The sequence below is a fragment of the Vulpes vulpes genome, unplaced genomic scaffold (genome assembly GCF_048418805.1).
Source record: "Vulpes vulpes isolate BD-2025 unplaced genomic scaffold, VulVul3 Bu000000692, whole genome shotgun sequence".
NCBI classification, from domain to species: Eukaryota; Metazoa; Chordata; class Mammalia; order Carnivora; family Canidae; genus Vulpes; species Vulpes vulpes.
Window position 1 is genome coordinate 349,006 of NW_027325675.1, and position 24,251 is coordinate 373,256.

Sequence of the window (24,251 nt, forward strand, 5' to 3'; positions counted from 1 at the left end):
CAATCATCAGGGAATTACAAATCAAAAGTACAAAAGATCTCATTTCACACCTGTCAGAATGGCTAAAATTAACAACATAGGAGACAAGTGTTGGCTAGGCATTGTGTTTTTAATTTCAAATTCCACTTGTTCATTGCTGGCATGTAGGAAATCAGTTGACCTTTGTATATTAACCTGTCATTCTGTAGCCTCGCTACTCATTTAATAGTTCCAGAAATATTTTTGTTGAATTTTCAGACTTCTACATAGATAGGTGTGGAGTGAAGAGAAATTGAGAAAAATGGAGTGCTTTGGCATGTTTCAAAATGGTTTCTCTTCCCCTTCCCTGCTGTAAGCACCAGGGAATTTTTTTATGGTATTTATTGTGGGAATCTGATGGAGCTCCTAGAAGTGAGTCTAACAGTATTGTGGGAGTTTCTTCTATGACTAGATCCCCTTGGAGTTTTTAATCCCCAGAGTTGTTTGCTCTGAGACTCCAGAAATTCAAGTTTTCAAGTACAAGTACAGTTCAAATTTTCATCTCAGGCCTGGTTCCTACAGGTGTTTCCGCTTGTGAGTGTCTGCTCCAGGTAAGCTATGACTTCCTCCTGTTATTCATTCACCTTTCTATATATCCAATCTTGGGATCAGTGATTTTTCCTGTGTCTTCCCCCTCTTAAAGATCTGAGAAGAGTTGATTTTTAAGTCTATTCAGCTTGTTTACTTGTTGTTAGGACAGAGAGTTGACTTCTCAGCTTCCTATATGCAGAACTGGAAATCACAGTTCCAGTAATGAAAATGTTCTAAAATCGTGGAGGTGGTTGTACATATCTCTGAATAGGAAAAGACCAATGAATTGTACATTTTAAATGGGTGAATAGTGTGGTATGTGAGATATAGCTCAACAAAGTTGTTAAAAAATATTTGGATTCTAAACAATATAAATGTTTTGTATGCCTGTGTCCCTGAGGTGTTATACCAGTCTTTCTAGAGAATATGTGCAAACGTTGTGATTTATGGTGAACACCTGTTCTCCTGGGTTTCTGGAGCCTCAGAAACTGGTCTTGTAGGCAATGGCTATATACCTACGTGGTGGACCACCAATAAAAGCCTTGGTGTTGTAGGCTCAGGTGACCTCACTGGCAGACAATACTTCAAGCAGGTTTCCTCATCTTGTTGCTAGAGAAATTAACCATGTCCTCTACTGAGGGAGAACTTTCGGGAGCTTACATCTGGTTTCCTTCAGACTTTGCCCCATGTACTATTTTCCTTTAGTCATTTTGTTTTAAAAAAAAATCACTTTGCTTTTTGTCCATTTGCTGTAATAAGCCATAATTATGTGTACAAGAACTTCTGAGCCCTGTGGATTCTAGCAAATCACTGAATCTGGTGATAGTCTTGGAAACCTCTGACATAGCTGCTTAGGGAAAGTCTTATGTAGAGATCAGCAGCCCTCTTCCTTATCTGGAACATGTAGGAGCAAAGATTGTAAAGATGTGAAAAGGGAGTGTGTAGAAAACTCATGCCTATCTTTAATCCTCACTTGAAAGTGATAGAGATTGGAAATTATACGGTTCCTCACTGCTGGACAGGGCATCTTGGCAACGTAAGGTAAAATAGGAACTCTGGTGAGTGATGCTGCAGGCAGGCAGGTGCGCCGCTCCCTACACTTAGCCTCCCCCCGCCCCCTGCCCTCTCTCCCTTTGCTGCTGAGAGCGTTGGAGAATGTGCTGCAGCTGGTGCGTGGGCAGGTGCAGCCACCATCTGCTCTCGGAGTCCGCATGCGCACAAGCACCTCGCACCCAGGACCTGGCCCAGGCCCCACGGATCCCAGAACCTGCCGGGGACGTGGCTAACCCCGCCCCCTCGCGGTGGCGATTGGCTGAACCGTGGCTGAGGGCGAGGCGGGGTCAAGGCGGGCGAGGGTCTCCCCTGTGAAGTCGGGGCGAGACGTGTCCAAGGAGGTGAGACCGTGGGAGGGGTGTGGGCGGGGTTCGGGTCCTCCCTGCCCCAAGGGTCCTCGAGAAGCCTGTTGGTTTCTCCCGGCGCTTGTCTCCTCCCACCGCCTCCTCTCATTGGCCAGGCCCGGGAGGCGGGTGCGCTCCCATTGGCCGGGGGCGGTGTCTGTCCCTGCCAGGGTGGGGGCGGGGTCTCCGCCGCGCGGAGCTTGCCCTTGGGTCTGGTGCTCGGTAGAGCCGCCGCCGCCGCCGCCGGTACCTCTGCTGCTGCTGCAGCTCGAGCATCCGGGAGCCGCCGCCCCCAGCGCCGCGTCCACCGCCGCCGTCTCCCCTGCCAGGACCCCGAGACACCCCGAGCGCGAGCGGCAGCTGCTGCTTGCCTGCGCCCCCTCTGCCCCCCCTCCCTTCCGTGACCTGCCCACCCCTGCAGCCCTCGCCTGCACCTTCTCCAACACCCCGGGTCCCTGCACCACCTGCTCGGGCAGCCCCGGCGGGCTCTGGGACTTGCGGTGCGAGCCGAGGGGAAGGCGAGCTCCGACCCGGTGCCTGCCTGACGGGCTGTCGCGGCTGCACCAGCAGCAGCAGCAGGAGACACTCTTCCGCCCACCGCAACCCCATTCTGCGGGTGCGTCGCAGCTGCCGCTTCTGCTGCCTCCAGTCCGGGTCCGAGGGTTCGAGCACCGCAGCGGGGACCAAGGGTCCAGCGGGCGTCAGGAGGACGCCGGCGGACCCTGCACTGTGGGCCCCCGTCACCAGCATCTTCTCGCCCCCCTCGTTCCTTCCCAGCCCCTTAGAGAAGGGACCGTGACCTGGAGACGCAGCGCCGTCCTCCGCTTCTACAGCGTCTGCGGGCTCCTCTACCAGGTCATCCCCTCCCCGCCGCGGGAGCATCAGCTTCACGCCCTTCCCCATCACCCCCACTGCACCCCGCATTTCCACTCCGCCCCTTCCAGCCCCTCGGATCTTGGGCCCTGGCTCAGCCTTGCGCTCCCAGCAGGCAGTCCCGTGCGCGGCCCCTTCCGCCTCTTCACCCACCTGAGCTGCCTCCATCCCTCACTCAGTCCCCGCCAGCAGCACCCCCATACGTCCCCGCCTTCCGGCTGGCAGCTGGCGCCTTCTCTGAACATCACACCCTCACACCCACCCCCACCGGCCACCTCCCACATCACGCTCCTGACCGGCCGTCTCCATCCTCGTCCTCGCTCTCACCTCCCCCTTTCCGGGTCGCCTTCCTCTTTTCTCTGCTTCCCACCATCACATCCGTGTGTCTTTGAAAAGTGAGTGAGAGCCTGGGAGCGAGCTACCGAGACTGCGAGAACAGCAGCTGCGGCAGCGCCGTGTGCATTGCAGTGACATCCCCGGGGGCAGGTGTGTCGTGAGACGTGTCACGCACCTCTGAAGGGAGAGGAGACTGTCTGGGATGTAAAGGAGAGAGCGACAGAAAGGAAGAAAGAAAGAAAAAGAAAAGGGGGTTAAAGAGAGAAAGAATAAATCAAGAACTAAAAAAGGGAAAGAGGAAGGGAAAAAGCAAAAGACTCAAAGCTACTGTATCAACAAGCCTGTTTTTTAAAATTAATCAGCCTGTCTGGTTTTCTTTTCTTTTTTTTCTTTTTTTCTTTAAGCAAAGAAATCTACGCACCTAAGCAGTTACTTTACTGCTAGGGATTTCCGCTCGGATTCCCGACCTCTCTATGGCTCTGCTCCTGCCGCTTCTTTCCGTCATTAATATTGTCCTTTCACGTGAAATGTACGAACCCCTGCGACCGCGGTGGGGGGAACCGCACAAAACGCTGTTATGATGCAAATCACTGGGTTTGGATGCAGAGCGGCTGGGGAACCGGGGTGCACTTTTCCTCAGATCCTCCCTCTTGCAGGAGGAGGAGGGGGCCCTGTGGAAGGGGAGGACGACGCTGGTGATGAAGTGAATGGCCATGTGCGGAGTAGGAGGGCGTGGGGAGAGCGCACTTGGGGGGTGGTGAGGCGGGGGCGGCAGGCCAGGGCTGGGGGGGCCGGGGCCGGTGGGCGGAAAGTTGTTGCTTTGAAGAGAGGAGTCCTATAGGGATGTGGCCTGAGTGAGATACAGAAAGGATGGATGGGAAACGATGGACTATAGGATTTTCAAAGGTAGGTGACTCTTGATTTCTTGCTAAATCTTTGCCCACCTCTAACCCCTCTGTCGTCATTTCTGTAGTAGTGGGAAAGATAAGTTGATCAAATGTATTTGTCCCTTGGTAAAAGGAATCTGGAAGTAAGACACAAGTAGACCGCAGGCGTGCAAAACCTAATTGGCCTTTGGAGGATTTAAATGAGGTCAGTGAACCGTCTTTCAGCAAGTCCTTGGAATGCATCCTGCCTCCTATCCTGCAGGATATGGACTGGGATGGATTTTATTTATGCATATTTATGATGTGAAGGAAAACAGAGTGGACAGAGTTTTTCTGAATTAACTAACTGACCTTGCAGAGGTATTTCTTACCATCTTTTTTTGTGTTTTATGTTAAATGTGAATTTCAGATATGTCATGTGCCAGCATCCCCGAGAAAGCCGGCAGCCTTCTCCCTGCTTACGCTGCCTCGTCCCATTTCCCACCGTTCGCACTCCCACCCTCTCACAAGTACCCCGGGAGGCTGACACATCACTTGGGTCTCTAATCCATGCTGACACGTGTTCCTAGATGCCCTATTTCACCTCTCAGTAACTTGCATTTCTCAACTCTGCATGTGTGTGTGTGTGCGCGTGCGCTCTACGCCGGGTAGTGGGAGTGTGAGGTGGGGAAATCAGTTAATTCGGTGATTGCGATGAAAACTCGACACCCCTGGATGTGTTTTCCCTGCCAATCTGTGCGTGCTGGCCCCGGCACGTCATTGCACACACTGCTGGGCTGGTGTGAGATTATTTATTATAGAGCATGTGGGCAAAGGACTGCACTTGGGGGTCGCCTCCTCTGCCTTCAACATTTCCCACGAATTGTCGATTCACTGCACTGCAAAATAAATGTCTGCTGGTGTCTCATTCTCTCAGCCTGGAGGAGGATTTTCTCTCTCTCTACCCGGAGAGATTCCATCAGCTGCATTCTCTTTTATTAAGAACATGGGTCTCTTGTATTAAGTACGTAAGCCAATTATTTAAAAAGTGCTGCTTTCACAGCAGATTAGAGGTGGTGGTGGAAGCGGTGTGGGCATGCCAGAGAAAATGCACCACTGCAACCCACAGCAGCACCAGCATCAGGTCCAAGTATATAAATAAATAAGCGTCCTCTACAGCAACCAGGGAGAAAGCACCAGCCCAACAGGGTCTGTGTACTTATGAGCATCTTAGATCAGGCCATGTTAAGACACCAAAGGACAGAAGAGGATTTAAAAGGAAAAAAAAAATTAGAGGGGTAGGGGGTGCAAAGCACCATTGGATTGTCGTCTCATGTTTATGGCTGCCTCACATTGATCAAACACTGCTCCACAGACACATCGCACTTTGTTGATATTGTCAGTTCCTGCTCAAACAAATTGCTCAGGCCTTCCTTGTTTTACTCTTGGCCAAAAACATTGCTTCAGGGTTGAGGTTTATGTTTCTCCCAGCATCCTACACTTTTATTAGGACTTGGTTAGGTTGTAAAATGAAAAGCTTTATTTCCTGGACACAGATTAAACACTTAGCAGGTCTTTCCTTTCCTTGTGCAGAGAAAGAAGGGTGGCGGCGGAACTAGTGAGCAACTAACTGATTTTGGCTAGAGGGAGTCTGTTCTGCCTGCTGGTAGTTATGACTAGGCAAATGCTATAGGCAGCCTATAGCTTCTTATTTTTAGCTTTATCGGAACTATGGTGGTATTCTGTGACTTAAGTAATACTGATCAATTAATTTAGCATCTCTATTATTATCCCCTTTCTTGCACTATGCCTTATTTTAGACAAGAAGACTCATTTGAACGTATCTTCTCTGTGTTTTACATTGTCACCAATATTTTACTCTTTCTGGGAAGCAAAATCAACCTTTTGGCTTGTTAATATGTAAAGTTAAAGAGCCAGTGGTTAGAATCAAGTCAATGATAAAATAAGTTAAAAAAAATAGTACTATTCTAAAAATCTACCATTTTGTCTTCAGTGGATTCTTAGGAAATGAAAATGAATCATTAGAAGGAAATAAATATGTTTCTGACCAAATCACAACTCGCAATGTATAGACTACTTAGATAACAAAATTTGCTTCTGTGTTAGTTTATGGGGCATCCTTTCTTATTTTCCTCCATCGTAGGCAGGGGAAAAATCTGGAATGAGGGTACAGAACAGTTTAGAGAAATGAATTTCTTTAGAAGGAGGCGTGCAAAAGCTTGCCACCTGGAACTAAAACCTCTCTTGGTTACAGAGCAGATCCAGTTCAGTTGCTAACCCTGGCTGAAGCTGTGTCCCCTTTCCATGCCTGAGGGGGCACGGCAAAGATGGAGACTGTCTTGTTTAGCACAAGAAAACGGTCCTAGGAAGGGCAAAGAAGAAAGGACAAAATATAACCAGAAAATAGACATACATAGAGAGTTTGTTGAGAACTTTGTTTCCTTTTTAGAGTTAGTCTTACAGAAAAACACATTCAACACAAATACTGGGATTTTAGTGTTTGGTTTTGTCTTGTTTTATTTTCCATGAGATATTTTGATGAATGATCTGTTATTTTAGAAAGACTTTCAAATTGAAGGTCAATTGGACATGCATAGTACTTGCCTCAGTGAATACACTGAACATAAACTTCCCCTTACATTTTTAGAAAGTGTATTATTAAGTACAAAATACACCTACATACACTTAATAAAATACTGATAACTTAATGCTTCTCAAAAGCCTCTCTCTCCCATTCATTTCCTTCTATTTGTAATAGCCTAGTCTTGTTGAGCTCATTTCTTATGTTGAATGCAAGAACCATATTCCTCCCTTTCTTGATTAACAACTGAAACTTTAAAGAGTAGAATCTGTACATAAGAGCCAAAGACTATGATTTAAATGGTCAAACCCCAAACACTTAGTAATTAGGAAAATCTCCCTGCAAATATGGGGAGTCTCTGGGCAGATTTTCTATCAAGATATGGAAACTTACTTCATTGTCTTCACCATTTCTACAACTATTAGAACTGTGGGAGCATAACATGACCAAAGTAAGCATTGATTGAGAGGCCTCTTTCTGCTTTCTCCCCTGGAAGATCAGATACTTGAGAACTATTTGCCCCACATTGAAATAGTGAGATGCCATTTTTTTTAATGAAAAAAATTACTTGGATTACTTAAGGAGCAAATGGAAATACAAAAATGCTGGAAGAAATGTGAGTCATGCATTTTAAAGTGACATAAAATCAATATCAAATAATATTAATTTTCTTTTTAAAATGAGAAATCTATGGGGTATCAGATGATTGAGACAAGTAAGGTTTATTTATTATGAAGGATTTGGGGTACATTCATAATATAAATAGACCTATCCTATTGATGTTTTATTTGATAACACTGATGTGCATTTCACGAATTTATTGAGAAGGCGTCCTCATTTTAATAGGCTCGTTGAACAACCTTGGCAAAACCACCCAATGTGTAACAGCTGGCTGAGTAGGCTGAGGAAGTGGTGAGAAATCACAAACTGAGGAAGCCAAACTCAAAAGCTGAAGTTAGAGTTCTTTGTGGAATTGGCAGGTATTGGTTTTTTGGTCCTCCTAGAACAGCTCTAGTGCCCAATGACTACTAAACTTAAGCTTCCTGAGGGCAAGCCCTGAGCCTTTGTCATCTGTGCAATCTTCTTATTCTCAATTTAGTAGATACATAATAAATAGTGTTGGCATGAATAGGTATGTCCTAATGGAATTAAGTAGCTGCATCTCTTCATAATATGTCACCACTTAAACTTTAAGTTGTTGGACCCTGGCTCACGGGTGCCAACGTGTCCCGGTGGATGCCCCAGAGACTCAGACCCCAGACAGGCAGATGCAATTAGCAAGAGGGTTTATTGAACGTTTGCGCAAACGGGCTCTCCGCCTCCGAGGAGGAGAGCCCCGATTAGCAATTACAGGTATCTTTTAAAGGTAAAAGGAAAAAAAACCGCTTAAAGACAAAAGAACCGTGGGAGTCGCATAGCATCCAGGTTGATTTCTCAGAAGGTCAACATGAACCTATTCAGGGACATTCCAATCAGGGTGTGGGGGGAAATGGTTTTCTTATCACAAACAGAATGCTTTTTGTTGCTAAAACTTCAGGAAGGCACCTGGATGGGCTGCCTCTGGATTAGGGCTGATCCTACTTACAGGGGGGGTTTCTTCAATGTGAGGAAAAGGCAAGAGTTTGTTTTCTTTGCACTCAGTTATTTTCTCTTACCCTTTTTATGAGGGTTAAAAAGTATATTTTTGAATAAATTTTCTTAGGCTTTAACAATGATTAGCGTTTCCCCTTAAAAACACACAAGCAAGATATACAATTTCTGAATTTGTGATAGAGCTGAGCATCTATTCTGAATCTTCTTTTGTGCTTATGAAACTAAGTAATGAGACCCTTCCACTACACGAATAGACACAGGGCTGAAGTTGTAAAGGGATCTGCCTTAGAGAGGGCTGGCTACTAATTATTTACATTCTATTTTAGAGGACTTTGAAGTAAATATTAAGACAGTCATTATTCAACATTTGATATAACTCTAAGTCAGCAAATAGTTTTTACTTGAATCTTTAAATTATCTTTCAGCCACTTGAATGCTGAACAGGAAGCTCCAATTTAGCCATAAACAGTTATTCTGGGGGATAGATGCAGAGGTCATTAGAGATTAGAATATAAAAATAAGGAATCGTTTGCTTTGAGAAATAAAAAAATCTTAGAGCTAAGTATGATCAAGTAGTGCAAATCACTTCACATTAAGAAAGCAACAGTTCTTATTGGTCAAATTGATCCCCTAACAATTTTATGTTTTTGATGATGGCTTATTTACAGTAACGGCGCACTCATTGTTTATCTAAAGTCATCTTTGGGAATAGAGCAAGAAAGCACCTTTCCTGACAAGGATGTGCTGCCAACAGTTAAGTGTATAGCTGTTATATTGATTCAGTATGATTTATAAAAAACAATTAATTTGTTCTTATAGAGAAATATTTTTGGCTTCTTTGTTAAAAGTGTTTGCCTTTCAAAATGCAAGTGACTCCCTTAAGGTTTACTTAAACATCCAAACTCAAATTTATGGTGTGTAAAATACATTTTTACTCTCTTAATGAATTCATATTTGACGTTAGCTTGTCCTCTATCCCCTCTGGGGGAAAATGCCCATGACACCTACGTATCTTCCATTCATTCTCATACCTTATATGCCCCCTACTTTCCAATCTTAAGTAGTAGATTTAGGTTGAAATGAGAGGTGGTTAGAATATTTGTATTAAAAAGCAAACAAAAAATATACAATAAGCTTGTCTAATTGTCACTCCTTTACTGCTCTCTATTTTCTATTTTGAAGTCTGAGTAACACAGTAACTCAGCTTCCTTTGCACTGTCCAGGAATATAATATCCCCCCAGTCCCGACCATACTCCTAACCTGAAAGACCTATTAAAAGTAATTAATGAGGAATGAAGAGTGGTTCAAGAAAGGGAGATTTGCTAAAGCCTATGTGCTGAATACGTACAGTTTGGGTGATTTTCCTTTTGATCTCCACAATGCATACCCCAATGTTTTAGCAAGGATAAAACTCATATAATGTGCTTTTACTTGTTTTTGTTATTGCTATTATTGTGTTTTGTGAGAGTTCAAACTCCTTACTTTCATAATGAAATGGCAAAAAGGAGAGGCAAGGAAGGTGAGTCAGCCAGCCAAACACACGGAGAAATGCCTGGCAAAGCTGACTAAATTAGCATATGCTAGGGTGAGTATTTCCCTCTGTTGTTACATAATCCCTTTCTAATACGAAATCGGTTCTCATACTTAACCCTTTCAGGAGGGTTGACATTCTCCCACTGTTATTTTGTTTATTTTGTATTATTTATTTTCTCATGAATTGTGTAAACCATCTATTGAGGGGCTTTTATGTCAAATTCTTCCCCCCCCCCTTCAGTGTTTCTGTATACAAATGTTCCATTCTGTGCCCAACTTCAGGATTCAAGGATCAACTTTTCTATAGCTTTCACTGAGAGGATCTAATTAGCATTTTGGGCCCTCTTTACTCATGTGCAGCTTTCTTTAGAAAATGTATTAGTTCTATGAGGTTCCCCTAAGGATTCATAATACTCTAGCTTGTTACATGTACTGTGGTATTCACTGTGCCTTAATTATGCACGTGGCCTCATTTCAAAGCTTTTTCAAGGATCATGTGGGATAGAACAGGGGTCTGGCTGTAAGTTCACTGTCATGTATTAATGTGTAGGTGGTATTCAGAGAAGGATGTTTCTGAAGGCAATTATATACCCATGACTCCAGTATAGCAAGCAGCTACATTCTACACTTACTAGTTACCCTGCCAAGGCAGAATGAAATTCACCATTGTGATACATAATACAGTATCTGTTATTTCTAAGTAGTTCTTTGGCCTGGGAATGAAATAAAATAATGAGTGAAAATGTGTATCCCTTATCTTGAATAGGGATTGTCCCTTTCACTCTCTCAAAACAAGAATCAAAAATTGTTCCTAAATCAATACTCTATTCCATAACTAGTCCGTTAACACATTTGCTGTGGTGGGATCTTCAAGTTACGCAGGTTATTATTTGAGGCTATAGATTTTTAGATAGTATTAATTGCCTGCAACTGCATGGGCTGCCAAATGTCAGTGCACTGTCAAATCTGAGACATGATTTTTTTCGATTTTTGTTTTGGATGCAATTTGGACAACTGTGAAACTATATAGGGACATTGAACCCAACAGAGGAAGAAGAGAGAAAGAGAAAGAAAGACAGATGTTTTTTAAATAGGGACTTCATTTGTGGAGGGATGGTTATAAAAATTGGCTCATTTAGTACATGTCACCACTTATATGGAGGATATTTTCCTGCATTGCACGAGTTTGAGGGCATACTTATCTTAATTGTACCTTTTGACTTGCATTGGCCTATGTGTCATATCATCAGAAAACTTGAGTTTGATTTGTAAGTACACTTTTTTCTTTTATTTATGACTACTGCAATCAAAAGCATTTTGTATATACTAACTAACTTTGATATATACTAACAGTTTTAACCAATTTTTGTTTTGTTATTTTACAACTGCAAATTTGAAGCCACATTATTATTAATGATAGTTTAAAAAAATACTGGTCTCCAGTAACTCACTGGAGTTTTTTATTAAGAAAAATTTTGACCAACATCTGATGTGTTTAAGTAGACAAAAGAATGCCATCTGCCCTTGATATTTGAAACATTTTATTTTGTCTATGCTATGATCTATATAACCCTTTTGTGTATTTTTATTATAGTATTTTGAATGTTTGGTATTTATCTGTCTGTTTGTTCTACTGGATTATAAACCCATAAAGTACAGGGTCTTATTCTTCATTTCATTTCAAGTGCTTAATCTAAGGTCTGGTCTGTGTCTTTTTTTTTTTTTTTAATGTTTTCATTCCACTGATTGATTAGTTCTCTTCCAATCCATTTAATCCTGACACATCTCTTTAATTGGATCCAAATAATATTTAAGTATTTATGTTATAACTGCCAAAGTGCCAATACACTATTCTGAATAGAATAAATATTTGCAATGAATGTTTATTCGTATTTAAGGTACAGAGAGAGTACAAAAAAAATGGCTACTAAGAAACACAAACAATTCTGAATAATGACATCCTTCACAAAAATATGAGACCATTGCTTTCAATTAGGGCAAGCAATTCGAATTTGCACTGAAAACATTCATCTCATAGCTTTGAATCTCCCTGATTTCTCCGGGCATCATAACCCCTTGTCTTTTTTTTTTTTTTTTTTTTTTTTACTTATTAAAGATTTCTATCTGTAGCCCTCCAAATATTCCTGATGATGGCTTTAGGTAAACATGAAACCAAATCATCTTACTGTTCTACTTAGAGTAGCCAGTATTTCCAGATAAATGTATGAACAAAGAGGAATTACAAACTGACCTTGATCTGCCAGATTATCAGTGGGGACTGACCTGCTTTTGTTATTGCCAAAGCTGTGGAGTAGATGTTCTGGGAATCGTCTCTGAAGTATGGATTCAGGGTGCACTTCACTTACTTTGACTTGGGAAGATTACATCCATTTTATTTGAAAGGCCTTTTAAAGAAAATCCTAAATATTGTGGGGTTTTTCTTGATATTTAGTCATACTTCTGCAATTGAAGACACATATTTGCTGTGGTTGAATTTGATTTATTTCCCTTTTAGCATTTTGAAAGACCGTGGGTGGTAGGATGGGAATATTAACTGCTTTTTGAAGAGAATTTAAATATAGTTACTGGGAGCTGAATACCAAGGGAAAAAAGACTTTCTACAATTCGTAGTGACTTTAATGCCACATAAAGTGTTTTAAGAATGCTTTTTCTTAAAAGTCCCAGGGAAATATAGCTTTTCTTTAAAGCCATAGAGTTTTTCTTCAAATTTAGAAAATCAATTTCTTGATATCTTTTCGATTTTTAACTGTTTCATGACTTTGGGCATCTGAAAAGGTATTATTGACTAGGCTAACTTAAGATTTACCTGACGGAAGGTGCTGAAATCACTCTATCGTCGTTGTGTAGAAATGCACATTCAGTAAATAAAAATATCCCAAGCAGATTAAACTAGTTCAATTTATTAAATGTTGTTACCACTTTATGGAGTTGATATTAAGAATTATATTCACCCATAGCTGCTGTACTTAGAATCTTCTTTATGTTAAACTGTGACTGTCAATGTGATGCAACAGCTGCAGAATAACCTTCTAATGTGGCTTCAGTTCGGCCCTTACTGACTGACTTTACAGAGCCTAGGGAATAAACAGGAAGGTAGTTTCAGAAGCAGTTTTTGTTGACTGTTTGCCTGCTATGGTGAAAAAAATATTATAATTTGTTACTGAATGTTTATTATATAGAGAATATTCTTGTAAATCCAGTTTTAGAAGTGACATGATTTTTTAATGTGTAACCACTTAATATCGGAAACACTGGAAATGTGAGGAAGAGCTATACCTGTTTATTTCTCAACAGTTTTAGTCATAATGACCCACTCAGAAAATGAATTTTTTTAATTTGATAGAAGGCAAGCATTTCAGGCCAAAGTTTTTGTCCAGAGTCACCAAATTAAAAACAATATCCGTTATATTCTTCAAAAGAATACTGAACAATGTCTTTATGGAAAGACCTGATGCTAACTAGCATGAAAATGAAGTGTGTTCAGTAAAAATTATATATTTTTAATATATAAAGTTATATATCTAGTTTTAATATAAAAAACATATCTTTTAAAGGCCAAGTAAAATTTACATATGATAGTTTCATGCCCATTGGCCTGCATTTTTTTCTTTAAACATAAAAATGCTATGGGTGAGGTAAGACTAATGGTATTTTGAAACTTCAATCCTCCCTATCCTTTCACTTCCGTGGAATAGCTAAGATGAAGGTATTGATACAGTGATAAGTTCATAGTTTTTTAGAGATCTAGTAGAGTTCAGTAAGGTCAGATTTACTTTAAACCTTCACTTCGCTTTACCGAATTTTATTGGCTATACAAGTACAGACGACCAACAAAGCAGAACGGATTATCCTTGAAGGACAGGACAGCCAGAAAGTGTATTTTGTAATACCACAACTTTGTTTGATGGATGGGTGTGGACAGGTTGGGAAGACAGTCTTTCTATCATTTAATGATGGTCTTATCACAAGCCAATAGTAAACTTGATCAGGTGTTAGAGATATTTCCTCCGAAAACTTTCATATCATCTTGGGGGACTGAACAGAGAATGGGAGTAACTTGTGACAGGGGAGGAGGCATGAATCACAGCCCTGATCCTTCAGGAGAACATACGCAGCAGCCATGCCAAACTACTGCTAGCGTGGAGGCACAGTAAAGACTCTGGCCTCGTGGTGGTAGGTTCTATATTCTGTACAGCGAGGAGATATCGCTGGACTAACTCAAACTCTGAATTTTGGAAGTGCCCTGCAGCAGCAAGACATAATGGTAGGAATGAAAAGGCCTCAGTTCTCATCTACACCATGCCACTATTTTAGAGACCTTGGGCGAGTTACTTTCTTTTGCTTTCTTCTTTTCTGTGTGAGGGGGAGGAAGAGGGAGAGGGAGAGAGGAAAACTTAAGTGGGCTCCATCTCCAGCGCTAGCCCGATGGGGGGCTTGATCTCACAACCCTGAAATCATGACCCCAGTCAAAATCGAGAGTCAGATGCTTAACTGACCGAGCCACCCAGTAACCAAGCAAGTTACTTCTGCAGTTTCTTCTGTAGACTGAGAAACTAGAATCACATTCATTCTTTGGTCATGGGTTGTAGAAGAATATTATGGATGATTGAAGACTACAGAAATGGCATATCTCTTTTCACTTTCCACCTAAAAATAGTTTGTAACACAGTGTAACATTCACTGTGTAGTCTTAAAAAATACCTTTTACTAAAATTTAATTTTTGATATCTACCCGTGCATTATTCAGTTAAGATTTTACACTGTAAAGAGATTTGTATTCTGATACATATGTCTACATAAATTTCAGAGCTTTCTGTCTCTGTCAATGAGTTTTATAAATTAGTTTTGTAGTCATCAGCCTGAGCTTGGGTCATACATGCCTTTCTCATGAAATTACATCCGTAGATCAACTTCAAAAATTAGTAAATTTTTGCTGTTAGTCCTTTATTTTATTTTTTTTCTCTTTAAAATTTTTACTTAAATTCTAGGTAGTAATACAGCACAATATTGGTTTCAGAAGCAGAATTCAGTGATTCATCACTTTCATACAACACCAGCTCTCATTCCATTAGCCATTTTTATTATAAGAAAATAGACTGTTTCAATTTTAAATTGAATTTTGTTTTTGTGCATTATTCAATGTGTGCATGCGTAAATTTCTATAATCATTTCATTCTTCATAGGCTTTGGTTTTTTTAAGCATAACTTACTCATTCACTGTTTCATTTTTTTAAACCAATCTCTACTTGCAGGCAGTGTTTTAAATGTTAGATATACACAGTAACAAGGTGGAAACGGTTTCCACCCTCATGGAGTTTATAGTCTAGTAGCTGAGACACTAGTTACACAAAAATATGTAACACCCTAGCTTATTTTCTAAAATAAAAAATCCATTTTTATAGTAATATGTTTTCAATAGCTACCTAATGTGGATGTATCAATGAAAATATGAAATCACTGATTTAAGAGCATTACTATAAGCCCACTGAGCTTTTAACATTTTTTTTAATTTAAGTTTGGCCTAAAGAGCTCTCATTTCCTCCAGTTGTTTATCCTGAAAACATTCTCAGTATGATTCCAGTTTCTTTCTTTTTTTTATTAATACAACTTGAAAGAAGCTGACAAGTGAACAAGAAATATTCAAGCATGGTCTATTCTAACTGATTTGTTCAAGAGGATGATTCATTTAATTTCATAAAGGCTCAGTGGGCCAGAACAATAGATGACCAGGTCAGCAGAGGGAATGTAGGGGAGAAGAGGTCTGTGAGAAGAATCTATGTAACAAGCAACAATATTTAGTTTTTTTAGAGCTGAAGTTCTGCTTGAGCAATTCTGATGTTACCAGTGACAGTCATTTAAAGAGCTGCTGATGCCTCAGGGAAAACATTTTTAAAGTGTCCTATCCAGAAACAGTGCTCCTTATACTGTGTCATATATATTAAAACTCTGTCCCTTGCTTATATTACAATACTACATTGTGCCTGATTAAAACCTGTGCTACTAGTATATGGCTTCTCGAGACTGCCGATGAAATGTTGTTCTTGAAATCTTTCCTCCTGCTCAAGCTGCCCTGAATATGGCTGAATTAAGAATCACCTGATAAATAAAGCTGGAGAATAGATGAGAATACCACTTAAAAACTTTAAAAATAAAATGAATTTTATATACAGTTGTGTGAAATGTTGGAATATGTAAAATAATATGAGTGGGATACAAATATTCTCGATATCTTTATATTATTTCTTTTAATATTTAACTTTGATTGATGACCTCAACATGCACATGAGGTCATATTCCTAACAGGTCGTATGGTGTTTTTATATTATTATTTATTGTCCATCGGTGTCCCCGGGGTAGATGATATATATATCTTGTAGTAGATAGAGTAAAAAAAAAAAAAAAGATATATACTTTTGGAAATCATAATGGTGGTCAAGCATGTACAGTTAGTCTACTTAGAGATTTACTTATCTGGATTACAGAATGCAGTGCCTTGCACAACTAAAAAACCTCAGCTTAACTGTTATCTTTAATTTTGCTTTTTCTTTTAAATGAAACGTTAAAATCAAAGCAATTGAAGTAAATGCTCTGTTGCAGGTAATAATTTGCAAGCATATAGTTTTATATTAAATGACTTATTTTTGAGAGTATATTCAGTTCTCTGAAGTAAGTCAGAGATGCATACATATTTTAAACTTTTATATAGAGAACTAGGTGGTGCTGTTCTGTCATCTTTGTGTCTCAGTGACTTCTTAAAACACTTTCATTCAATAAGTGCATTAGGTAAGATACAGTATTCTAGTAGAATTACTTTTTATTAACCAGCTAAGTTTATATTGATCTTACATGTTTGTTTTCAGCAGTATTTTCATACAGCAGAAAAAACTTTCTTCTAAGCAGTTAACTTTTATCATACTGTACAACTTCCCTTTTTTTTTTAACATTTAAGATAATATGAAATCTTTATGTTTACTATGTGCTTTAAAAGGCTCTGTACTTGGCTTTTTCATTTGCCAAAATTCTTACTATTAATTGAGTCAGAATTTAAAGTGGTAAAATTTTGTACAATTTGAGTTGATGTCATATCAAAAAGTCATAAAATATAGAAGCTCAAGGAAAACATTTTCATTATTTGAAATACTAAAAATTGAATTAAGCTTTAAAACAAAAGAAATAAGATAGATTTCCTTGAAAAGAAATTGTTTGCTTAATACACTTCTCTGTAAGAAGACTGACATAGGTAGGCTGTCAGTTAGTGTTTTCATGTTTCAGGATATCATTAATTGTGACTTCCGACCATCTTGTGGTACCCAGTAGTCAGATATAAAAGAACACATTTACTTGAAACTAAGTAACAAGAGAATTACTGGCCTGCCCATGTATACTTAGTACACTGGTGTCTCTGAGGTATATTTTCTTGCTAAGAATTATAGCTTCAGATACCTTTAAGTTTAGAAAATACAGATAGGAGAGAACTTAAAAGAATGACAACTTTTTTTTTTTCAAAAACCATCTCATGTTATAAACAAGCGATTGTAACTTATGTTTCTTAATGACTTTACAATACTTTTGGAGAAGAATATATCATATAATTTATTCTCCAATGAAAATCTGGATATAAATAAAGACTAGTATTTCAAGAGTTCTACCCATGTACCTCCTTGTGGAATCACAGTTCTATAATTTTGACTGGGGACAAAAGTAATTTCTGTCCTTCTTGATTTCTCATGTAATAAATCCTCCTTGCTGCTATTTACATCATAAAACATTTAAGTCTTACCTTAATAGAAAAGTCAATGTTATTTAGAAAACTTCTTTTTCTGCTATCTCATGAATCTTTTATCAGCGGAAGACAGGATCAATACAGAATTTCAGGATGGTTCCATGGCATGTCATCTTACAATGCAGAGATAATCTCTGAGATGCACATCTTCTAGACTAATAAACCTAAGTGAAAGTGCTCTTAGACTTCTATGCTCATGTCTGGCCTCCTGGCCTCATGAAATAAAATAGAAGTCACACGTATTAGGATGAGTGCCAGTGGGAAAACACTTGTCAAGTAAGAGTTCAAAATGGGTGAACTGTATAAGGAAAGGGAGATTATTCATGCCGGAGGAATGTCTTGATTTTCTATCAATTTTCCTAAGAAGGATTAGGTAACTTCCACTGTATACTGCCATAACCTCAAAATGTAAAAAAATAGAAAAATTAAGATTATATAAAAAGTCAGTATTTATATTTTCAGTTTTAATTCTTTTTACAAAAATACAGTACCTAGGTTTTTGATACTATCATTATGAGAGTAAAGCTTAGACTAGACAAAGAATTTATGGAAGTTATTCATAGATTTGCCATAGCTACATATTCAAAATTATGCAGCGTTTTTATGATAATAAATGATCCACTTTTTGAAAGTTGGCATGCTGACAGTGATAGTAAGAAGACATTAAACTTTAATATGTTAGATACTAGATTTACATTATGGAAAGTTAAATGACACCATCAGCAAGCCCAAAGCTTTTTAGATAGCCTATTTTAAAAATATACCATACTTCAAATAAAGCATGATATTTGGTGAAAAATACCTAAATCATAATATTCCACAATCATTTTCCTTCCAGAATACAGAAAGTCTTAAATGTCAAAAATACAAAAATGTACATTGTAACTTTGGTGACCACTTACTTTTTTGGAAGTAAAATCAGAAGGGGAGAGAGTAATACATTTCTGGCAGTATACTTTCTCCTTGGACTGAGGCTCCAAAATTAATACCAAAACTACTCCATGCATTTTTCATCATTTCTTGTGGTCATTATTTCTTGGATAGCTGATATTAGAAAAAGAAGGCTTCTTTACAATTATTTTTGACGAAGATTAATCTCAGACAACCTAGTGTCAGCTATTGTCTATCAGTAATCAGTGACAGCAAATAGACTATCTGGCATGGCATTTTTTGGGAGACCCTCATCTTATCTTTCCAAATGCTCCTTTGGAAACTTCAGTAGAGGTTCATTTTCATCTTGCCACATTTTATCAGTGATGAAAGACATACCTCATGGATCTAAAGGTGGTTTTTCACTTTAAAAGTAAACTAAAGAAAAACAAGAATAAGTAAGACATTTCTGGATTTATTTTGCTATCAGAGAAGATAGTAGAATAGGTGAAAGAGTGATCATTATGAGAATGAAAACAACAGTATTGTGGAGAGGGTAGATGTAGATCTTTTGCATCTTTATCCATAATATGTTTCTTCTAAATAGAATCTCCAAATGAGGCTTGATATAAAGTTATACTTCATATCAGTAAATCAAATTTTTTAGGGACCCAGTGGATATAGACATCATACGTGGTGAAAGAGGTTAGAATAGACCTCAGTAAAAATTGTGGATGATCTTTAGTGCATCGTGTCCAGAGCCTAACTGTAGTGAGATGGTACACATCATGTGAATTTCTAACACTGTAACACGTAAGTATAGTTAATATTAGCCATATATGATCCAAAATAACACCAATATTAATATATTTCCTATGTTCAGTGTTTATCATTACTAGTTCAGGGTGTGTGTGTGTGTGTGTGTGTTTCTTCTTTATATCAGAAATTTGTCTGAAGTCATGGAATTATAGCTGCATTATGTGAAAAAAAAAAGTAAAACCAAAGATTATAATAGGCCATAGGGGAAATCCTGCATAAGAAACCTGTTCTAGCAAAATTGAATGGAAGTTTAAAATAAGCTCTGCTGTACTTTAGGTTTAAACATGATCTCATTTCGACCCTATTTAAACCTTATGTCAGAGGCAGCATAGTGAAAATGGAAAGTACAAGGGATAGGGCTTCAAGAACTAAAGTTCTGATGACTGTGCCACTGGCTCCCCATCACCTGGGGAAACAAACTCATCTCTCTAGGGGTCAGTTATTCAGAGGGTGTTAGACTTGGATCATTTCCAAGGTCTTTTTCAACTTGAAGACTAACCAATTCAGCAGTTAAAGCAAATGGATATACTTTGCAAAAGTTAGGATATGATTATACCTTTATCATTAAATGAAAGTTTTGATTAAAAAAAGTGTTACAAAATGATGAAATTAGTTACTGGGGTGTTTATAAAATTGTACTGACATATAATGTGTTTTTAAAAATTCATCTGCATTATGTATGTATATATATTCATATATTTACTGGTATTTTGGCATACTATTGATATACAAGTACATAGCCAATGAACCTGTTGATGATTCCATTTGTTTCAAAAATGCATGTGTATGCATAGATAATTCATTGCATTATGACTTTTCACCTTGCTCTCTATAAGGAGAGACATGTATGTTCAGAAGAGAGGTCACTGAAGACGTAGTCATTTGTAAAATATGTCTAAGAAAAATCTTAAACTATTAGAAATTATCAGCCTTGGGGCACCTGGGTGGTTTAGCAGTTAGTTGAGCATCCGCCTTTGGCTCAGGGCATGATCCTGGGGTCCTGGGATCGAGTCCCGCATCGGGCTCCCTTCATGGAGCCTGGTCTCCTTCTGCCTGTATCTCTGCCTCTCTCTGTGTGTCTCTCATTAATAAATAAATAAAACCTTTAAAAAGAGAGAGAGAGAGAAATTATCAGTCTTAAATAGAGAAAAGAAGCCTGGTCATTCCAGGAAAGGACTTCAATAAATGAGGATAATTTTATGCTAAGTGCCATAAACAACTGTTTTTTATATTCATTAAGGCTCAAAATAAAGATAATGTTCTGAAACTACTCCAAGAGTGCTTTAGACTTTAATTAAGAAATAATTTTCAGGCAGGACAAGTAGACTGTAGACTAGAGAGTGGTGAAATACTTTCTGGTGTCTAAACGGATAATTGCATTTTTCCTCCTTACTGGATGATTTAAAAGTGTGCTCTCTTAATGATAAAGAGAATTGAAAGGCTTCAAATCATGAGATAGCTCTTCACGGAACTAGTTTGCATGAGTTGTAACTAACCTAAAGTTTCACTTTTATCAAATAGAATTTGTTCTTAAGAAAGGAAAACACTTGTTATTTTCTATGTAAGTATGTCATTAAATAAAGGTTGCATTAACTTAGAGAGAGGATTTCATAATAACCTCTAATCATAATCGTAGAAAGAGTTAAATTCCCTTCATTATGGAGCAAGGCAAATGCAGAGTGTTTATAGGCGATCTAGAAGGTCAGTACTCATTCACCGACAGCCCCAGATGCCTGGTTAAGCTGCCAACACAGTTGCTTTCCGAGTCTGCTAGAAAGTCAGCTGCAGCTGCAGGGAACATTTTTTTTTTCCTACCCATTGCTAAGCCTGTAGATTTTACAATTGCCATGGAAAGAACAGAATTAGGAAATATAATTCAGGGTGATGATCACCTCACTTACCTTATTAATGTGTTTCAAATTAATTTACTATGAACAGCAAAATATAAACAGATAAAGGGTTTTTTTTTTTTTTTTTGCCTTTGTTTTTGCCCATGTGCATGTTCTCAAATCATTCATTTAGTCACATTTTGGAAAGTAACCTGGTGAGACTGTCTTCCAGACTCAATTCTATCTTTTCATATTTGGGATTTCTAGAGTAATAATAATAATAATAAGCAGCAGCAGCAGCAGAAGTGTGAGCAGCAGCAGCAGCTACTATGACTATTTCATGTTTTATATCATAGTGTTACCTGCAGTTGGAGAACTGTAACCACAGGATACAGGTGTAGAGGATGTTAGTATGTTGTGTCTTTGCGATTACATAGGCCTGGTCTTGATTTGCTGGTGTAACTGAGCAAGTGATTCTACTTCTCTGACCCTAAGATATTTCACCTAAAAAATGACAAGTATGATATCTACCTCACAAGGTATTGTGAGGCTTAATTCCTGGTATTATCTCCAGAAAATTATGGACACTCAATAAATTTTAGAAACATTGTGAGAAAAAACATCTAAATGTAAAATCCATAATTTGCATTAAGTACTCAGAGTTTTGGTTTCAGATTGCTCTATGATATTCTGTGGAATATTTTTAATAGAACATTATAGGAATTAATAGAAAAGGTACTCTAATGAGACAGTTTGGAGAGCCTTGAAAAAAATCACAGAAAAATTAAAAAGGATATAACATATTCTTCAATTTCAAAATCTAAAGAAGAATACAGAAAAAAGAAAAAGGGAGGATGTAATGTAGTATATTGATGTTTATAAATCTGTAAATAAGTTTGGGGAGAAAGGTTACCATAAAATTTTTTAACAGCAATATACTTTTGGATACTCGGGCATTTTGAATATTCAATAACTATAGAGACAACCGGAAGAATATTTCCATATTTGAGTATACATAGCTTCTACTTGCCTATTTTTCTTTTCCTTTCTTCCTTTTTTCTTTCCATCCTTCCTTCCAAGTAAATGGGAATGTATTATAAATAATATTTTCCTCTTTTTAAACTACTAAGTATACTCCTGGAAAGAGTCACCTAAATTTTATATAGATGGATTTCAGAAACTAATTGAAATCAAATATCCACAACATAGCCCAAAAATGTACTTAGTGGTGGGAGCTGTTGCCAAAGACTATGGGGGTGGTCAATTCTTCTGCCTTTCTGAAAGGACAATTATATTTTAGTGGAAGACATTATTTTAAACCATAAGGGAAACCCTGCTCACATTGTTTTATGTCTTGTTTTAAGCAAGGTATACAGAAAATCCACAACGATTAAACTGTGTTATTTAAATATTCTAATCTAGTAGTTAAATGGCCATTCTGGAGCTTTGTAGGTGATATGGTAGGCATACATTTGGGATACCAAGATTTGATATCTCCCCTTTCCGTTGACTTTTAGCTAAATATGAATAAAGTGGATTTGTCTTTCTGAAGTCACCCTGGAAGGACATTTTTCTCAGTGAAAAAATAACTCCTTTTAGAATTTATCATTTTCAAGATAATAGAATATGAACATTGGCCAGGTTTTTGTTTTGTTTGTTTTTACTAAATGAAATATTAATTTGTGTTTCTAGTTGTAGTCATAAGATGGAATCCACGGTTAGCATTTCAAAATTAATATATGTCTATAAATTTTAAAGTAGTGTTTTAAACACATGTAACTATTTTCTTAATGATTTATGCAGAGAGTCTGTATCAGCATGAACTAAATATCTGTATATAAGGTTAAAAATCCTGGAAGGATATATTTACCAAAAAGATAAACAATTGGTATTTTTAGGTTTTTAATATGTGACACAGACACACATGTACCCCATTTTAAACTGAGTGAATAGGGATCCCTGGGTGGCGCAGCGGTTTGGCGCCTGCCTTTGGCCCAGGGCACGATCCTGGAGACCCGGGATCGAATCCCACATCGGGCTCCCGGTGCATGGAGCCTGCTTCTCCCTCTGCCTGTGTCTATGCCTCTCTCTCTCTCTGTGACTATCATAAATAAATAAAAATAAATAAATAAACTGAGTGAATATTATAGAAAAGGGTATATACTGAGGGAAGGATTAAGGTTGGGCTTACGTTAATTTCCTTACATATGTGAGTACTGAATATAATATGAAATATCCTCTTTGTTCTTGAGCTGGGATTTAAACAATAATACTAGTCTGAAACATGACACTAATTTCCTAATAGACAATATACAATTAGTTTCTGCTAAAATAAGACAGATTAATTATTCAGCCCCCGAAGTATATCAAACATTAAAATATGAAGTGGTAATATATTGTACTAAAATATAGATTAAAATTACAAAACATATAATTTTTATAAAGATTGTCTCTTATTTAAGAAGATTCTTGATGGAACTTCTTTTGAAATTTAGTAGTTACACTTCCACATGTTCTATTTGAATTTTCGATCTGAAAGCCTTGACAATTTTCTGATGTTTCATTTTTTTTTATTTTTTTAAAGATTTTGTTTATTTACTCATGATAGACATAGAGAGAGAGAGAGAGAGAGAGAGGGAGAGAGAGAGAGAGAGAGAGAGAGAGAGAGAGAGAGAGAGAAGGAGAGAAGCAGAGACACAGGCATAAGGAGAAGAAGGCTCCATGCCCAGAGCCCAATAGAGCCCGATGTGGGACTCCATCCTGGGACTCCAGGATCATGCCCTGGGCCAAAGCCAGGCGGTGAACCGCTGAGCCCAGGGATCCCCTAATGTTTCTTTTTTGTGCAAGAAGACCATTAAAATGAATACTAAGAGGTATTTCATCAGTTTTTTTATTTTGCACCAAATTTAGAAAGTGCATTTTCTTCTAATTTAGTAAGTGTCATGCTAAAAACAGATGCATATAAATTAATTTGTTTCTTCTCTTGAAGACTTCCTATCTACCTCCATTTTTTGTTCAATGAAAATACAGATTTCCTTATTTCTGTGTAGTCATTTAGAATCTTATCATTATGTCTGGAATTCTACAGATGTCAATATCTAATAAAACAAATTTTATGAAAATCCAATGGATAACTTTGCAGAGAATGTTGATGAAATAATACTTGTATATTGCAAGAA

General features: G+C 38.3%; 1 long non-coding RNA gene across 1 annotated transcript in view; it reads left to right on the top strand.

Annotated features, from left to right (window-relative positions):
• The first annotated feature begins 1,805 nt into the window (after positions 1–1,805).
• Positions 1,806–24,251, top strand: part of LOC140596523 (uncharacterized) — a 182,202-nt gene continuing 159,756 nt past the window's right edge. The window contains exon 1 of the long non-coding RNA XR_011998464.1: positions 1,806–1,943. This is a non-coding gene — a long non-coding RNA (uncharacterized lncRNA). The remainder of the gene's footprint in view (positions 1,944–24,251) is intronic.